Consider the following 16,253-nt stretch of genomic DNA (forward strand, 5'->3'; position numbering starts at 1 on the left):
GCTCAGCCCTGGGGGGGGGGGGCAGGGTGCCCGGGACAGTGGAGCCCTGCAGCCCCTCAGGGGGAAGCTGAGGCGGGGACAGGGCGCCTTGCAGAGAGACGCTGCTTTCTGGACATGAGACTTGCAAGACCTCACCCTCAGCTGCGACTTAGAAAAATCAGGACCAAAAAGGCGTCGGCCCGGTCCCGCAAACAGGAGACTGAGGCCCTGGGCCGGCTGGACTTCCAGTAAAAGCCGTTGTCGCCTCCAGGGGCTGCGTCCCGCCTGGCCTCCCCCTGCCAGGAGCCGGCCTGGCCACGAGGGGAGGCTGCCCGGCCACCTCCAGGCTGGACGGCGGGAGCCAAGTGTGCACACCTGGCTGGGCCCGGGCACTTGGCAGGGTGGCCTGGGGCAGGCCCTAGGGACTGGGTGTTGGTGGCAATTGGGGAGGAGGGGGACCCTTCCTTTGTCCTCTCAATCCTCTGACCCCCCAGGGCAGCCAGGGTGGCCCTCTGAGTGAGGACTGCCCGTTTCCATGGAAACAGCCGCCAAGGGCTGCCTCTGGCCACCACTCCCTGCTCCAGCTGTGGGGAGTGTTTGGACAACTGGGTGGAATGTTTTGTAGCCAGAATTCTCCCAGGATCCTGGCTCGGATTTCAAGAGGGAGGGAGGGAGGGGAAGATGCGGTGTGGAGGGAGGGGGTCAGATGTGCCTGCGGAGGCCTCCAGGCCTGCCCGGAGACCACTGCTACCCCCCTGGCAGAGTGTGAGCTGGAATCAGGCCCAGGCTCCTTGGGGAAGGGCAGGGCCCAGGGTGGAGGCTGTGATGGTGTCAGAGATTTGGTCAGGCCCACGTGGTGAAGTCAGGCCCTGGGGACAGTCTGGGCTGAGCGGAAGGGCTGGGCCCAGGAAAGCACTTTGAGAACACTAAGATCCTGGGACACAGACCCTTTCCCCATTTTGCAGATAGAACATTTGGAGTCCTCGGGGCCAGGCACATGTCCAGGAAGTCCCCACCTCACCCTCAGCTGCGGAGACCCAAGCCACAGCAGGGAGTCCTCGTCCTTGCTCTTACACAGAGGTATCTGCAGCCTGGGAGCCTCGCATCCCCCTCCAGGGCAGAGGCCCTGAGAGCCGGATTCCTGTCCCATCTCCTAGAATAGGGCCAAGCTCCCCCAGTCCCCCAGCCCAGTGCCCAGGCCTCCCAGGCCCTCGCGTAAACCCATTCCCTGACTGACAAGAGTCACACGTTTTAGACCCAGCCACACACAAGCCAGCTTGAGCCTCGGTTTACCCAAGCTAAAATCGGGAGGATCCGCTTAATTTCATTGAACTCGCCATCATACTGTGGGGTGGTGGTGGGAAAGGGGCAGGGGTGCTGGAGACCTCTTTAGAGACTTCATCTCTCGGTGAAGAAGCCACGGCAGCTCGAATGGAGAAAGGAAGGAGGGGGATGTTTCAGACCCAATAGTCCAGGAGTCCCATCCTGGCCTGGCTTCCCAGAGTGGAACCTGTTGGCTCACTGGGGCCTGGCCTGCCGGGATTAGCCATCTGATCATCGGATGGAATTCCAGGACCAAGCCTTCAGGGAAAACAGGACTACTAAGGGAAGGTGTGACCCAGAGCTGGAGACTCCCGTCCAAATGGCAGGATGTGGGGTGTGGCAGGGACAGTCCTAGGACCTGTACCTAGGTGATCACACCCCGTTCACCCTGCAGTGGTCCTTTACTGGTTTTGGTGCCCCTTTTAAAGATTGGGGCCCGGGAGGAGGAGGAGTGTGGAGGGATGGAGCTGAGGGAGAGAGAACTTGCATGAGGTTCCACACCCAGGGCTAAAAAATAAAAGGCGGGGGTGGGGGGTGGTGGGGGGTGGTGGGGGGTGGTGAGGGGGGAAGTTGAAAGAGGAAAGGATTTGGCCACTGGCTAACAAAATGAAGGATCTTAGATTTTAATCCAGGTTTGTCTGACTTGAAAGATTATCTTCTTATCCCTTCACCATTCACCCTCTCAGGAGGAATCATAAGGTGAGGCTTTCTAGAAAAAGTAGGCCTTAAAGAATAAACAAGATTTCATTATCTATTTAGAAATGGAGGGGTCTCCCGCACAGTGGTGCACACCTCAAATCCCGGTAACTCAGGAGGCTGAGGCAGGAGGCCAGTCTCAGCAACTGAGAGAGACCCTGTCTCAACATAAAAAACAAAAAGGGCAGGGGATGTGGTTCAGTGGTAATGAGCCCTTGGGTTTAGGTTTGGGGCCTGGGAGACCAAGCTAAAGAATTTGGACTTTATTCTAAAAGCTCTAAGGAGACTGTTAAACATTTTTTAGCAGGAGAGAAAAACGATTAGAGCCCTTCTGGCAGTTTGTGCAAAGAAGAAAAAAAAAAAAAAAAAAAAAAGCAAAGGACATTTGTTTGTCCAGAATCTGGGAAGGGACTTTCTTCAACTTGGAAGTGTTTAAAGAGATCTCAACAGACAAGAACCAATAGATCTGTTGACAGTGAAATGTAAAAGTTCTTCATCCTGTTGAAAGCAAATAACCAAAATTAAAAGGCAAGTAACAAAGGGAAAATATTCTCAGCCAAAGGCAAGGTGTCAACATCTTTCCCTTGAGAGAATTGGCAAAAATCAATAAGAAAAACACCGAAAGCCCACAGATGTACCGTTCATCCATTCCATCGATTGTTCGATGGGCCCCAGCGCCAGGTGCTGATGCTAGGCGAGTAAACAAGATAGAGTTTCTGCATTTGTGAAATATGTGATCCGGGAGGGTGTCATGTGTAGGGGGACATTTCATTATAGCTGTGTGTGATGGGTCAGGATGCAGGGAGAGCAGGGTGTTCTGTGAGTATATTCAGGAACTCAACCTGGATGAGGGGCCTGGAAAAAATTCCCGAGGGGGAGGATTTGGGAGTGGAAAGATAAGAAGCTGCATGAGAATCAGGGACCAGATCATGTGGGGCTTTGAATACTGAGAGTTCAGATTTTATACTAGACAAAAGGGAGTTATTGAAAAATTTAAACAAGAGTGTGATGTGATTAGATTTATATCTCCAAAAGATGGCTCTAGTGGGGGTGTGTGGAATGGGCTAGAGAATTTCTACTCCTAGGATGTGGTGGACTTGGAGCAGCGGGGAATCTTTCTGAAGAAAAAGCATATCCTCAGCCAGGCATGGTGGATCTGCCGGTAGCCCCAGCTACACAAGGGGCCAAGGCAAGAGGATGACGTGACCCTAGGAGTTAAGAGGCCAGCCTGAGCAACATGGTGAGTGAGCACACACATGCACGCACACGCACGCACACACTATCCTAGAGAAAGAGAGGCCATGATTCTTTGAGGCCATGTTGTCCACCAATATCTCCAAAAGCAGGCTGGGGTTGCAGCTAGTGATAGAGCACTTGCCAAATACATGTGAGGAGGCACTGGGTTCAATCCCAGCACCACCTAAAAATAAGTTTAAAAAAAGTGGGGGCTGGGGATGTGGCTCAAGCGGTAGCGCGCTCGCCTGGCATGCGTGCGGCCCGGGTTCGATCCTCAGCACCACATACCAACAAAGATGTTGTGTCCACCAAAAACTAAAAAATAAATATTAAAAATTCTCTCTCTCTCTCTCTCTCTCTCTCTCTCTCTCTCTCTCTCTCTCTCCCCCCTCTCTCACTCTCTCTTAAAAAAAAAACATTAAAAAAAAAAAAAAGTGGGGCTGGGGATGTGGCTCAAGCCGTAGCGCGCTCGCCTGGCATGCGTGCGGCCCGGGTTCGATTCTCAGCACCACATACAAACAAAGATGTTGTGTCCACCAAAAACTAAAAAATAAATATTAAAAATTAAAAAAAAGTATTGTGTCCACCTACAACAACAACAGCAATAACAACAACAACAACAAATCTCCAAAAGCTGCTTCCTCACTCCCAAAAGCTGGGAGCTTGGCCAAGAGGGAGATTAAGGGCTGAATCTTGGGCACCTCTATCAAACTAGGACGTTCAAGGAACATTGAAGCATCCCATGTTGGTGGCATCCCCTGGCTCCCGACAGAAGCAGATGTAAATATTCTCTGGAACAAAGTGTCTACCTTGTGTATGAGATTCCCATTGGTTGATATTGGGCGGTGAGCTCCCGGTCAGAGACCACCAGCACATAAACATGTGAGCCACGGGACTGAGAAGCAGAAACAATACGTCAGATCTGGATGCTGTAGGACTCCAGATATTGCAGTCCTACATATAGAAAGGTCATGTATGAATTGAAGATGAAAAAGCAATAAGATTATCAAGGAGAACTGGATGATTGCCCAACAGTATGAATACACTTAATGCCACTAAGCTGTACATTTTAACATGATAAAGAAAAAATATATATATATTTTGTAGTACCAGGCACTGAATCCAGGACCTTTCACACAGTCTAGGTGACTGCTCTGCCACTTTGAGCCACACCCCAGATCTGTTTTAATTTTTACTTTGAGGCAGGGTGTCACTAAGTTGACCAGGCTGGTCTGGAACTGGTGATCCTCCTGTCTCAGGCTCCATACTCGCTGGGCTTACAAGCATGTACCACTGTGTCTAGGGGGGAAAAGACATTTCTGACACACTTAAGCATAAGGTATTGTTATTATCTGGATGTGAGGTGTCCCCCAAAAGATCACGTGTGAGACAATACAAGAAGGTTCAGAGGAGAAATGATTGGGTCATCAGAGTCTTAACCCAATCAATGAGTTGATCCTCTTGATAGGATTAACTGGTGGTGGCTAAAGGCTGGTAGGGTGTGGCTGGAGGAAGTGGGTCACTGGAGGCTTGGCTTTGGGGTCTATATTTCATATCTGGTGAGTGGGACTCTCTCTGCTCTCTGAGCAACATGTGAGCTGCTTCCCTCTACCACATTCTTCTGCCATGATGTTAGCCTCACCTTGAGCTCTGAGGAATGGAGCCAGCTGCCTGTGGACTGAGACCTCCGAAACCGTTGAGCCCCCAAATAAACTTTTCCTCCTCTACAGTTGTTCTGGTTGGGCCTTTTAGTCACAGCAGTGAACAAGCTGACAGTATAGAATGGAGATTGAAAAAAGTTACCAGAAAAAAAAAAAGATGGTGCCTCTATATCAACAGCTGAGCTTTAAGACCAAAATATTTTGTTTACTAACAATGTTTAAAAATAAAAGCCACATTCACAAAAAATATGACAGTTCTAAATTAGTTCATTCCTGGCCAGGTGTGGTGGTCCATGCCTGCAATGTCAGTGGCTCAGGAGGCTGATACAGGAGAATATGGAGTTCAAAGCCAGCCTCAGCAACTCAGCGAGGCCTTAGGCAACTCAAATATCTCTAAATAAAATACAAAAAAAAAAAAAGGCTGAGGATGTGGCTCAGTAGTTAAGGGCCCCTGGGTTCAATCCCCAGTACCCAAAAAAATAAATAGATAAATTCATGCCTAAAAATACTTAAAGCAAAAATCATTAGAGCTACAGGAAGAAATTAGGCAAATCTACCTTTAAATTATGAATACCAATGGACCTCTCTCACTAACAGACCTAGGAAGCAAAATGTCAGAGGTGGCAGCAACAGAAACCTCTGGCATTGGTAATAAAGGTTAAAGTATGAAGCAGGGGCTGGGGACATAGCTCGGTTGGTAGAGTGCTTGCCTCGCACGCACAAGGCCCTGGGTTCAATCCCCAGCACCCCTCCCCCCCCCCCACCACACACACACAAAGGAGCATTAGTTCAAAGCTAACTGAGAATCCCATCCCTAGGTCCTCTCCCTACTTCATGCCACTGGGGACCTTCCCCTTCTGAGTTTAGCATAAGACTGGGAATTTTTCCCTGGAGATGGCAAAACAGAGTGTCCTTGGGCCACCTCCAGAGATTAAGCGATTGGACACATGCTGAAAACAGACCCCCAAACCTCTTCTATTACTCAGTGGCCAGCAGGGTGGCAGAACTTTACCTTCCAGCTGTCCTTCTTGGGGCCTCTGGCCAGCCCAGGAAGGGAGCCCTAAGTATTCCCCAGCAGACATCCAGCCAAGGACGTCACACTGTGAAGGTCAAAGCCAACATGCTGAGCAGTGGCCCATCAGTCGTTGAATGTCCTCTCCCACCACCCAACTTTTTTTATTTTGAGATGGGGGTCTCACTGTTACCCAAGTTGACAGTGAACTTGGGATCCTCCAAGCCTCAGCCTCCTTCTTAGCGGGGATCACAGGTATGCACCACCGCACCCCGCTAAACTCCCCCATTCTGAATAATGAGCAGGCGACAGAGGATTATTAGCCAACCAAGGAGAACCTCTATCGTGAAAGGAACCAAACCCAGGAAGCATGAAAAAGCAACTTGCAGGAAACAGAGGCTCTGCAGGGGGAAGAAGGGGTGGGGGAGGGGAGAAGGGAAGAGCCAGCTTTAGTTGCATTCCTGAAATAAGAACTGATTCTATGAAAGTAAGCATCCGGAGAGCATGAAGAACTCTTGGAATCAACGTATATCTTTAAAAAGTAAGGCAGCTATGGAAACCCAAGAAGAAGTGTACAACATTGATGGAATATTCAAAAAACAAGCAAAAAGAAAGAAATAGAAAATAGAGAAAGAGTAGACTATTAGAGGATGGATTTAGGAGGGTCGATACCTAATTTACTAGAGTGAACAGAAGTAAATGAAGGAACAGAGTATCCAACAATTCAAGACCATTTCCAAGAACTGACATATACCAGTTTTCAAACTCCTTGTGCCTCGGAGAGTTAATGTAGAATTTGAGAACATTGGGACAAAAAGAAGACGCAAGCCCCCATAAACACGGAAGGAGTCAGAACAAGGACTCTGGAATCAGAATGGATTTGAACCTCACAACGACCCAAGAAGCAAGAAGACAGGAAAGAGTCCCTCAAAATTCTGAAGGAAAAGTGTCTCCAACCTAGAATTCCATGATGACCCAAGTATCATTCAAGTATGAGCAGAGCATAAAGGGTCGTTTGGGTATCCAAGACCTCAGGAAAACTTCCACATGCTCATTTCTCAAAAAAAGCCCAAGGGTGTCGGGGGCCATTCTGACGCGTGATTGGGTGACTCCCGTTACCCTTTCCTGATGAGAGAGCCCATCCGTGTGGGGTGTGCCTGACCACTGACCCCGGGGAACCAATCACTGACCCTGACCTTGGAGTGCAGCCCCCCCTCAACCTTCATTGGATGGAATTCTCCCCTGAATCTCTTGTTCCCAAATAAAAGGCTACTCCCAGGCGTGTTCACTCTCTCTCTCTCCTGCTAGCCCAGAGTAATCCTCGCTGCCCTGCTGGGCGGCTAGAGGTGGGAACCAGAGAGGTGAGCCGTCTCAGACCTAGCAATAGAAATAAGGTACTGTCTGTGTGTTTTATTTCGATCTCTTCTAACTAACTTTATGCCTAGAACCTCATTAATGAAACCACTGCGCAGGCCACGTGGTAGACAAGGGTGATGCTGTGGTCTAAATGTGGCCCTCAGATTCCTCGTTGGAACTTAATTGCTAATGTGATAGTATTAAGAGTGGGGGCTTCAGAGGGTCATTAAGTTATGAGGATGGAGTCCTCTTGAATGGGATTAGTGGCCTTATAAATAAAGTGAAGGGAGCAGCTAGCACCTTTTGCCCTTCTGCCTGTGTCCCCTCCTCTACGTGAGGATGCAGAAGAAGGTGCCATCTTGGAAGCCGGGGGGAAGCTCTTACTAGACCCTGAATCTGCTCGCACCTTGATCTTAGACTTCAGTTAGCAAACGATTGAAAATCAGACAGTAAAAAGATATGAATAAAATAAGACACTCAAGTCCAAAAATCTTATCCAATTATAATTTTAAGCCCCAAATTTTGTCTTCTAAATGAAGTATGGGTAAGAGACTGGTATAATCCATTCTGATGGGAAAAAAAATCCCTTTTTATTTCTGGAATTGTGGAACTAGGAAAACAAGGCATCCATTCCCCAAATGCAATGTTGGATTGGCACCGTATAACAGTTACAGACATCCCCACTCCCAAAGAGAAAATGGAAGAGAGAAGAGTCCTGGGTCCCAGGCAATTCCAAAATCCAACAGAGCAAATTCCATTAGGCTTGGAGGAGGTGAATCCTCTGTGACCCACAGTTTCAGCCTTTGCACCTGCGGCTTTGACCTCTGGGCCTGAAAGTCATCCCTTTGAGCAATTCTTCCTCTTTCTTTTCTTTCTTTTCCTCCCCCCACCACCCTTTCTTTGCAGTACTGGAAACTGAACCTAGTGGTGCTTTACCACTGAGCCACACTCCCAGCCCTTTTAATTTTTTATGTTGAGACAGGGTCTGGCTAAATTGCTGAGGCTGGCCTCGAACTTGCCATCCTTCTGCCTCAGCTTTTCGAGTAGCTGGGATTACAGGCGTGCACCACCACGCCCAGCTCATTCTTCCTTTTCTAAGGGCAGCACGTGTTTGGAGCTGAGCAGTTTTATAAACCTGCTTCCTGTCTGTGGTACTCTTGGAGTCCATCGACCTTTCTTCCTTTTCATTTTGTCCGTTCCTCTCTCAGTCTAGATGGCAGCTTTTCTACCATTCTTAAAAATCTCGTGGTTCTCCTGTGTATTGCCACAGGGAACTGCATCACTAAATAAAAGGGTGCTCCACAGATCCTTCCTGGGGAATCTGCTCTCTAGTCTGGCCGTGCTGACATGGTTCAGTGGATCTGTGACTCAGGCTCCTAATACCCTCAGCAGTAGCAGAAGAGGCTTGAGCCTCACCAACAGCCTGCCCTTTAGCACACCCTTTCTTAACAGTGCACCGTCTCATTTTATCATCTTTTGCAATCTGGATGGGCTGAGAATATATCCTAAATCATCAAGTGCTGGTTCGTTTTTCGCTTAACAGTTACTCTTGGAACTCTCTATATCTTTTACCACACTCAACAAAAAGAAACCAGCCTGCACCTTCAACTTTTGCTTGCACGTCACCTCAGCTAAATATCCAAGCTCATCACTTGCGAGTTCTGCTTTCCATACAACTAAAGGGCACAGTACAGTGAGACTTCCTGACACTACGTAACAGGCATCTCCAGTTTCCAGTAACATTTTTCTCTTTTTGTTCAGAGTCATCACGAGCAGCCTTAAACATTCATTGTTCTGATCAGTGGGTTTCTTCTGCCATGCTTCTCAAAATTCTTCCAGGCTTTCTGGGCGTGGTGGTGCACAACTGCAGTTCTAGCAACCCAGGAGGCTGAGGCAGGAGAATCGCAACAAGTTCATGGCCAGTCTCAGCGACTTAGCAAGGCCCGAAGCAACTTAGTGAGATCCTCTCAAAATAAAAAGGGCTGGGGATGTAGCTCAGGGGTTAAGTGTCCCTAGATTCAACCCCTGGCACCCCCCTCCCTGCCAAAAAAATCTTCTAGCCTCTACACATTACCCAATTCCAAAGCTTACCTCCACACTTTTGGGTATTTGTTACAGCAGTACCCCACTCTGGGTTCCAAAATAAATCTGCATTAATTTTCTACAGTAACTGTAACAAATGACCACAAATTAGGTGGATTTAAGCAACAGAAAATTTATTTTCTTGAGGCAAAAGTCAAAAAATCAATAGTACTAGGCTGAAAGGAAGATGTTGGTAGCTCAGTGTTTCTTCAGAAGCTCTAGGGAATAATGTGCTCCTTGCATCTTCTGACTTCTTGTGAGTGTCAGAGTTCCTGGTGATGGCCACATCCATCCTCTATGAACTCACATTCTTTGAATATGAATTCTTCCTTGCTCTGTGCCAAATCTTTTTGCTTTCTTCTTATAATGGGACATTGAGAGCCCACCCTAGAGATCCAGGGTAATCTCCCCACCTCAAGATTCGTAAACTTGATTACATCTGCATTAGATCCTGTATAAGGGGACCATGACAGGTTTCAGAGATTGAGAACTGATATCTCTGGGGAGCATTGCCCCACTCCCCACAGTTATGTTCATGAGATGGAATATTATACAGTGGTAAAAATGAGTGAGCTGTGCCCACATAAAGTCCAGGTGAGTCTTAGGGACATAATTTTGAGTAAAAATGATGTTCTAGAAAACTGCATCACAATCATATACTCCTTTTTTATATTTTTTAATTTCTTTTCCTTCTGGGATGTAAGCCTCATAAAATCAGAGCCTTGTTTTGCTCACTGCTGTATGTTCAGTGACTGGAAGAGTGACAATTAGGAATGAAAGGATGAATTTTAAAATGTACCTTTATGAAGACTAATATAAGTAAACATAAAATCTTGCAATATAACATTAAATGAAAAATTATAATGCAGATTTTATATACTGAGTCATTATTTTTATGTGAAAATTCTATGTTTAAAAATAAAGGACCAGGAACCGGTTTGCAGTAGCAAATGCCTATAATCCTAGCGACTTGGGAGGCTGAGGCAAGAGGACCGCGAGTTCAAAGCCAGTCTCAGGAATGGCGAGGCACAAAGCAACTCGTGAGACCTTGTCTTTAATAAAATACAAATAGGGCTGGGGGTGTGGCTCAGTGGTTGAATGCCCCTGAGTTCAATCCCCGGTACCTAAATAAATAAAGGACCAGGGCTGGGGGCTTAGCTCAGTGGTAGAGCACTAGCCTCACATGGGCTCAATTCCTAGCAATGCAAAATAAATAAATAAATGGAAATAAAAACAAAGGACCAGATGTCAGTGGAGAAGGCAGAGCCGGGGGCTTCAGGAGTCCACAGGGCTGTGGAAAGCCCCCACGTGGTCCTGGGGACAGATGTGACCGTGCATCTCTGGGGCTGGTGCGTACAGAAAAGAACCGAGAAGGACCTGCACTCCCACCTCTAGCTGATCTTCAGGTGCCGTGCAAGCAGAAAGTGAGAGCCAGACAAAGCTGTAGACGCCGGCTGAGTATCCGAGGTGTGTTTCGCACAAGCAGCCATCTGCAAGGACTGCTGTTCCAATAACTAAGAGAAGTTGCCAATTCCCTGTGCTAACGGATCGTGGACGACTGGGGTCACACACAACAAAAGGACAGACTTTATAAAATGAATTCAGAAAAGTCACTAATGAAACGACTACCACAAACCCCAACATCAAGGCCGGGGGTGGTGGGGAATCTACTTTCCAGAGTGGCTACACTATAATATTCAAAATGTCCAGTTTAATGCTAGGCAAGGGGGTACAGACCTGTAATCCCAGTTGAGGCTACAGTGGGAGGATCACAAGTTCAAGGCCAAACTCAGCAACTCAGAGAGACCCTGTCTCAAAGTAAGATAGAAAAGGGGCGGGGGATGTGGCTAAGTGGTAGAGCACCCCTGGGGTTCAATCCCTCATACGGTTAAAAACAATAACAACAAAAAGTCCAGTTCAGAACAACACCGAGCATTCAAAGACACAAAGAAATTATGGTTTATACGCTGGGGGAAAATAGAGAAATCCTTGAAGAAGCATAGAGATTGGATCTCATAGACAAAGATTTTAAATCAACTCTTTAAAACATATTCAAACACCTAAAGAAAACCACATGCAAATATTTAAAGGAAGCCATAGTAATGATATCTCACCAAATAGAGAATACCAATAAAGAGATAGAAATTATAAAAAGGAAATCATCAGAAATTCTGGAGTTGAAGAGTGTAATAGCTGAAGTGAAAAACCCACAGAGGAAGTTCAGCAATAGATTTGAGCTGGCAGGAGAAAGAATTAGCACACCACATGCTCCATGATAGAGCAATTGAGATCAACCACCTAAGGAAGCAGAAAGATAAAAAGAATAAAGAAAATGAAACGAGCTTAAGAGACCTGTGGAACATGATTAAGCATAACAACCCATGCATAGTGGAAGTCCCAAAAGGAGAAGAGGAATGAGAAGGTGTCGACGGAATATGTGAAGAAATAATGGCCCCAAACTTCTACAGTTTGTTGTAAGATATAGTCTGTGCATGAAAGAAGCCCAATGAACCCCAGATAGGATAAACTCAAAGATGAACACTAAGACCCACTCTAAGCAAACTATTGACAACTAAAGACAAAAAGAATCCTGAAAACAGTAAGAGAAAAGCAACTCATCACATATAAATTAACTTCAATAAGACTAGTAATTGAGGGCTGGGGCTGTGGCTCAGTGGCAGAGCACTTGCCTCACACATGTGAGGCACTGGGTTCGATTCTTGGCACCATATATAAATAAATGAATAAAATAAGATAAAGTCCATCAACAACTAAAAAACAAATTAATGATTGATTTGTTACCAGAAATCATGGAGGCAGAAGGTGATAGAATGATATACAGGAAAATTGGGGGAATATGAAGATCAGATTCTAATTTCATACCCAGCAAAACTATCCTTCAGAGATAAAGAGCCATCTTTATCCTCAGGCTGATTTTAAAGGATATGAAAGTAAATCAAAATAACATGAAAAAAATGAAGAACACCAACAAGTCAAGGTCACTCTAGAGGTAAATACATGTCATGCTGAAGTTTGGATCCTGAATGTCCTCCAAAGGCCCATGTGCTAAAGGCTTGGTCCCCAGCCTGAGGTACTATTGGTTTGTATTAGGTAAGTAAAGTGGGGAAGATCCCAGAAGGAAGTGAGGTCACTGGGGACATGTGTGCCCTTATAGGAAAGACTAGAAACTTGTGCATTCCTCTCTCTCTTTCTTTCACTTCTGAGATGCTATGATGTGAGAGGCTTCTTTCCACCACACACTTGGCACCATGATGTGCTGCCTCACCACAGGTCCAAACGCAATGAAGCCACCAACCATGGACTGAAACTTCTGAAACCAGGGGCCCAATTAAACTTTTTTTCTTCATAAGTTGTTTATCTCAGGTATTTTGTCACAGTGATGAAAAGCTAGTTAAGACAGATTAATATAGCAGTATTAATATATTTTTAATTTTTAACTCCTCTTCCCCCCCATATCATTTAAAAGGCAACTGCAATAACCATAAATCTATGTTGATGGACATACAAACATACAAAGATACACTTAGTAGGGATAAGAATATAAAGCACAGGGGATGAAGCTATAGGATTAAATTTTATGTATTATTGAAATTAAGTTGGTATTAATTAAAACTAGATTATTAAAAATTATGATGGTTTTCTGGGCATGGTGGCACATTACTGTAATTCTAGAAACTCAGGAGGCTGAGGCAGGAGGATTGCAAGTTTGAGGCCACTCTCAGCAAGTTAGTGAGACCCTGTCTCAAAATAATAATTTTTTTTTTTAAAAAGGGCTGGGGACATAACTCAGTGGTAAAGCACCCCTGGGTTCAATCCCAGCACAAACACACACACACACACACACACACACACACACACACTGAGTGGATGTGGTGGCACACTTCAGTAACCAGTGACTCAGAAGGCAGAGGTCAGGAGGGTCACAGGTTCAAGATCAAGTCTCTCAGGGAGTCTCTTGTCTCAAAATAAAAAGTCCTGGGGATGTGGCTCAGTGGTAGAGCGCCCCTGGGTTTAATCCCTAGTACTGTAAGAAAAAAAAATGTTAATGGAAATCCCTAGGACAACTACCAAAGAAAAAACTAAAATAGTCTAGTAAAATTAATAAAAAGGAAACAAATAAATACATTTTTTAAAAAGGAGCCAGGTGTGGTCCCATGCCTATAATCCAAGCGGCTTGGAAGGCTGAGGCAGGAGGATTGTGAGTTCCAGGGATTTTGTACCAGGGATTGATCCCAGGGGAAACACACTATATCCCCAGTCTTTTTTGTATTTTATTCTGGAACAGGGTCTTGCCTAGTTGCTTGGGGGCCCCTCTATATTGCCGAGGCTGGCCCTGAACTTGTGATTTTCCTTTTTCAGCCTCCCAAGGTGCTGGGATTGTAGGTGTTTGCACACCACACTCAGCCCAGAGCTGATTTTTTAAAAACATGATTCAACTCTGCTGTCCACAAGAGCTTCTCTTTGATGGAATGACCCACGTAGGTTGAATGCAAAAGGATGCAGAAGCTTTTGCATCAAAACGAACCAAGAGACAGCTCAAATGGTCACACTAACATTAGAAAAAAGTAGACATTAAGGCAATGATTGTTACAAGGAACAAAAAGAGACATGACATGATGATAAATGACTCGGTCCATCAAGAAGACACAAGGATCATGAACATATACACTCAGATAATAACGGAACTCCCAAAATATTTGAAGCAGAAATGGATAGAATCAGGGCTAGGAACGTAGCTCTGAAGTATAGCTCTTCCCTACACACGCATGCTCTCCCTCACATTGCAACAGCAACAAAAGTGTAAGGAGTGTACAGATCAAAGGGAAAAATAGATAAACCAGCAAGAATTGCTGGAGACTTTCAACATCCCACTTCAATAAAGAGATAACAAACTAACAACTACACACAAAATAACAAAGCAAAACTTGAACAACAAGAAAACATATTTATACCTAATTCTTCCCAACAACAGCAGAATAAACATTCTTCTTCTTTGTCTTTTTTTTTTTTTTGGTGGTGGTGGGGGGGGCGACCAGAGATTGAACTCAGGGCCACTCGACCACTGAGCCACATCCCCAGCCCTATTTTGTATTTTATTTAGAGAAAGAGTCTCATAAAGTTGCACCTTGCTCAATTGCTGAGGCTGGCTTTGAACTCACAATTCTCCTGCCTCAGCCTCCTGAGCCACTGGGATTAGAGGTATACACCACCCCAGGCTAAATATTCTTCTTAAGGGCACACAGAACATTCCCCAGGATAGGCCGTATGTCAGATCACAAAACGAATTTCAATAAATTGAAAGACTTGAAGCCATATGAAGTATCTTCTTTAACAAAAAATAGAATAAAATTAGAAATTAATAACAGAAGAAACACTGAAAAAAATCACAGATGTGTCAAGATTAAATAACACATTCTTAAACACCCAATGGATTAAAGAAGAAATCACAAAGGAAATTCGATAAGATAAATGAAAGTGAAAACTTAGTGTATCAAAACTTATGAGACACAGCAAAGGCATTACTTAGAGGAAAAGTTAGAGATACAAACACCTGCATTAAAAAGAAGAAAAATCTCAAATGAATAAACTGAACTTCCAATATAAGGAAGTAGAAAAAAATAGACCCAAATCAAATAGAATAAAGGATATAATAAAGATTAGAGTGGATAAAGGATATATAGAGAGAAATAACAGAAATCTGGGCATGATGGTGCACACCTGAAATCCTAGAAATTCAAGAGGCTGAGGCTGGAGGATCACAAGTTTGAGGCCAACCCTAGCAATTTAGCAAGGCCCTAAGCAACTTAGGAAGAACCTGTGTCCAAAAAAAAAAAAAGAAAGAAAGAAAAGGGCTGGGAAAGTGGTTCAGTGGTAAATCACCCCTAGGTTCAATTCCCAGTACGAGAGAGAGAGAGAGAGAGAGAGAGAGAGAGAGAGAGAGAGAGAATGAATAACAGGAAGAATCAAAACAACAAAAGATGGTTCTTCAAAAACTCAACAAAATTGGACTTCTCACTCTTGAGATAGCCTGCATTCTCCCTTGAATGTATACCCCTTGCTTTCCTAAATAAATCCCTGTGTCTCAAAAACAAACAACAACAAAAATCTCCAAAGTCAATTAACCTTTTGTTAGATTGATCAAGAAAAAAAGAGAGGACTCAAATTCAAATTTGGAATTAATTTGCTATAAATCTTACACATATAAAAAGAGTTATAAGAGTTCCATGAACAATTATATGGCACCAGTAGATAATCTAGATAGAACGGGCACACTCCTAACAACTCACAAACTACCAAAACTGACTCAAGAAGAAATCGAATACCTGAATAGCCCCAAACATGAGAATGAATCAGTAATCACAAATTTCCAATAAAGAAAAAAGATGAGGACCAGATTGTTTCACTGGTGAATCCTCTCAAACATTTTAAAAAAATAAATAAACACCAATCTTTTCCAAGCTCTTCCAAAAATTAAAGGAGAGTATACTGCATAACTCATTTTATGATGCCTGTATTACCCTGCAACAAAAGCCAGACAAAGACATCACAAGGAAAAATATCTACAGACTAACATCCCTTATGAATATGAATACAAAATCCCCCATGATATACTAAAAAATTAAAGCCAGCAATTTAGTAAAAAGGATTTTACATCATGGGATTTACTCTGGTCACTCAAGCAAGGGAAGTTCCACAAATGAAAATCAATCAGTATAATATACTATCGTATTAAAATAATGAAAAATAGGCACACACTCATCTCAATTGGTGCATAAAACTAATTTCACAAAGCCAACATGTTTTCATGACAGAAATACTCATGAGACTAGGAATAGAAGGAAACTTCCTCAACCGGACGAAGGCAGTCTGTGAACACCCATAGTTGA

Source organism: Spermophilus citellus (genome assembly GCF_964194105.1).
Source record: "Spermophilus citellus genome assembly, chromosome: 2".
In the NCBI taxonomy this organism is placed as follows: Eukaryota; Metazoa; Chordata; class Mammalia; order Rodentia; family Sciuridae; genus Spermophilus; species Spermophilus citellus.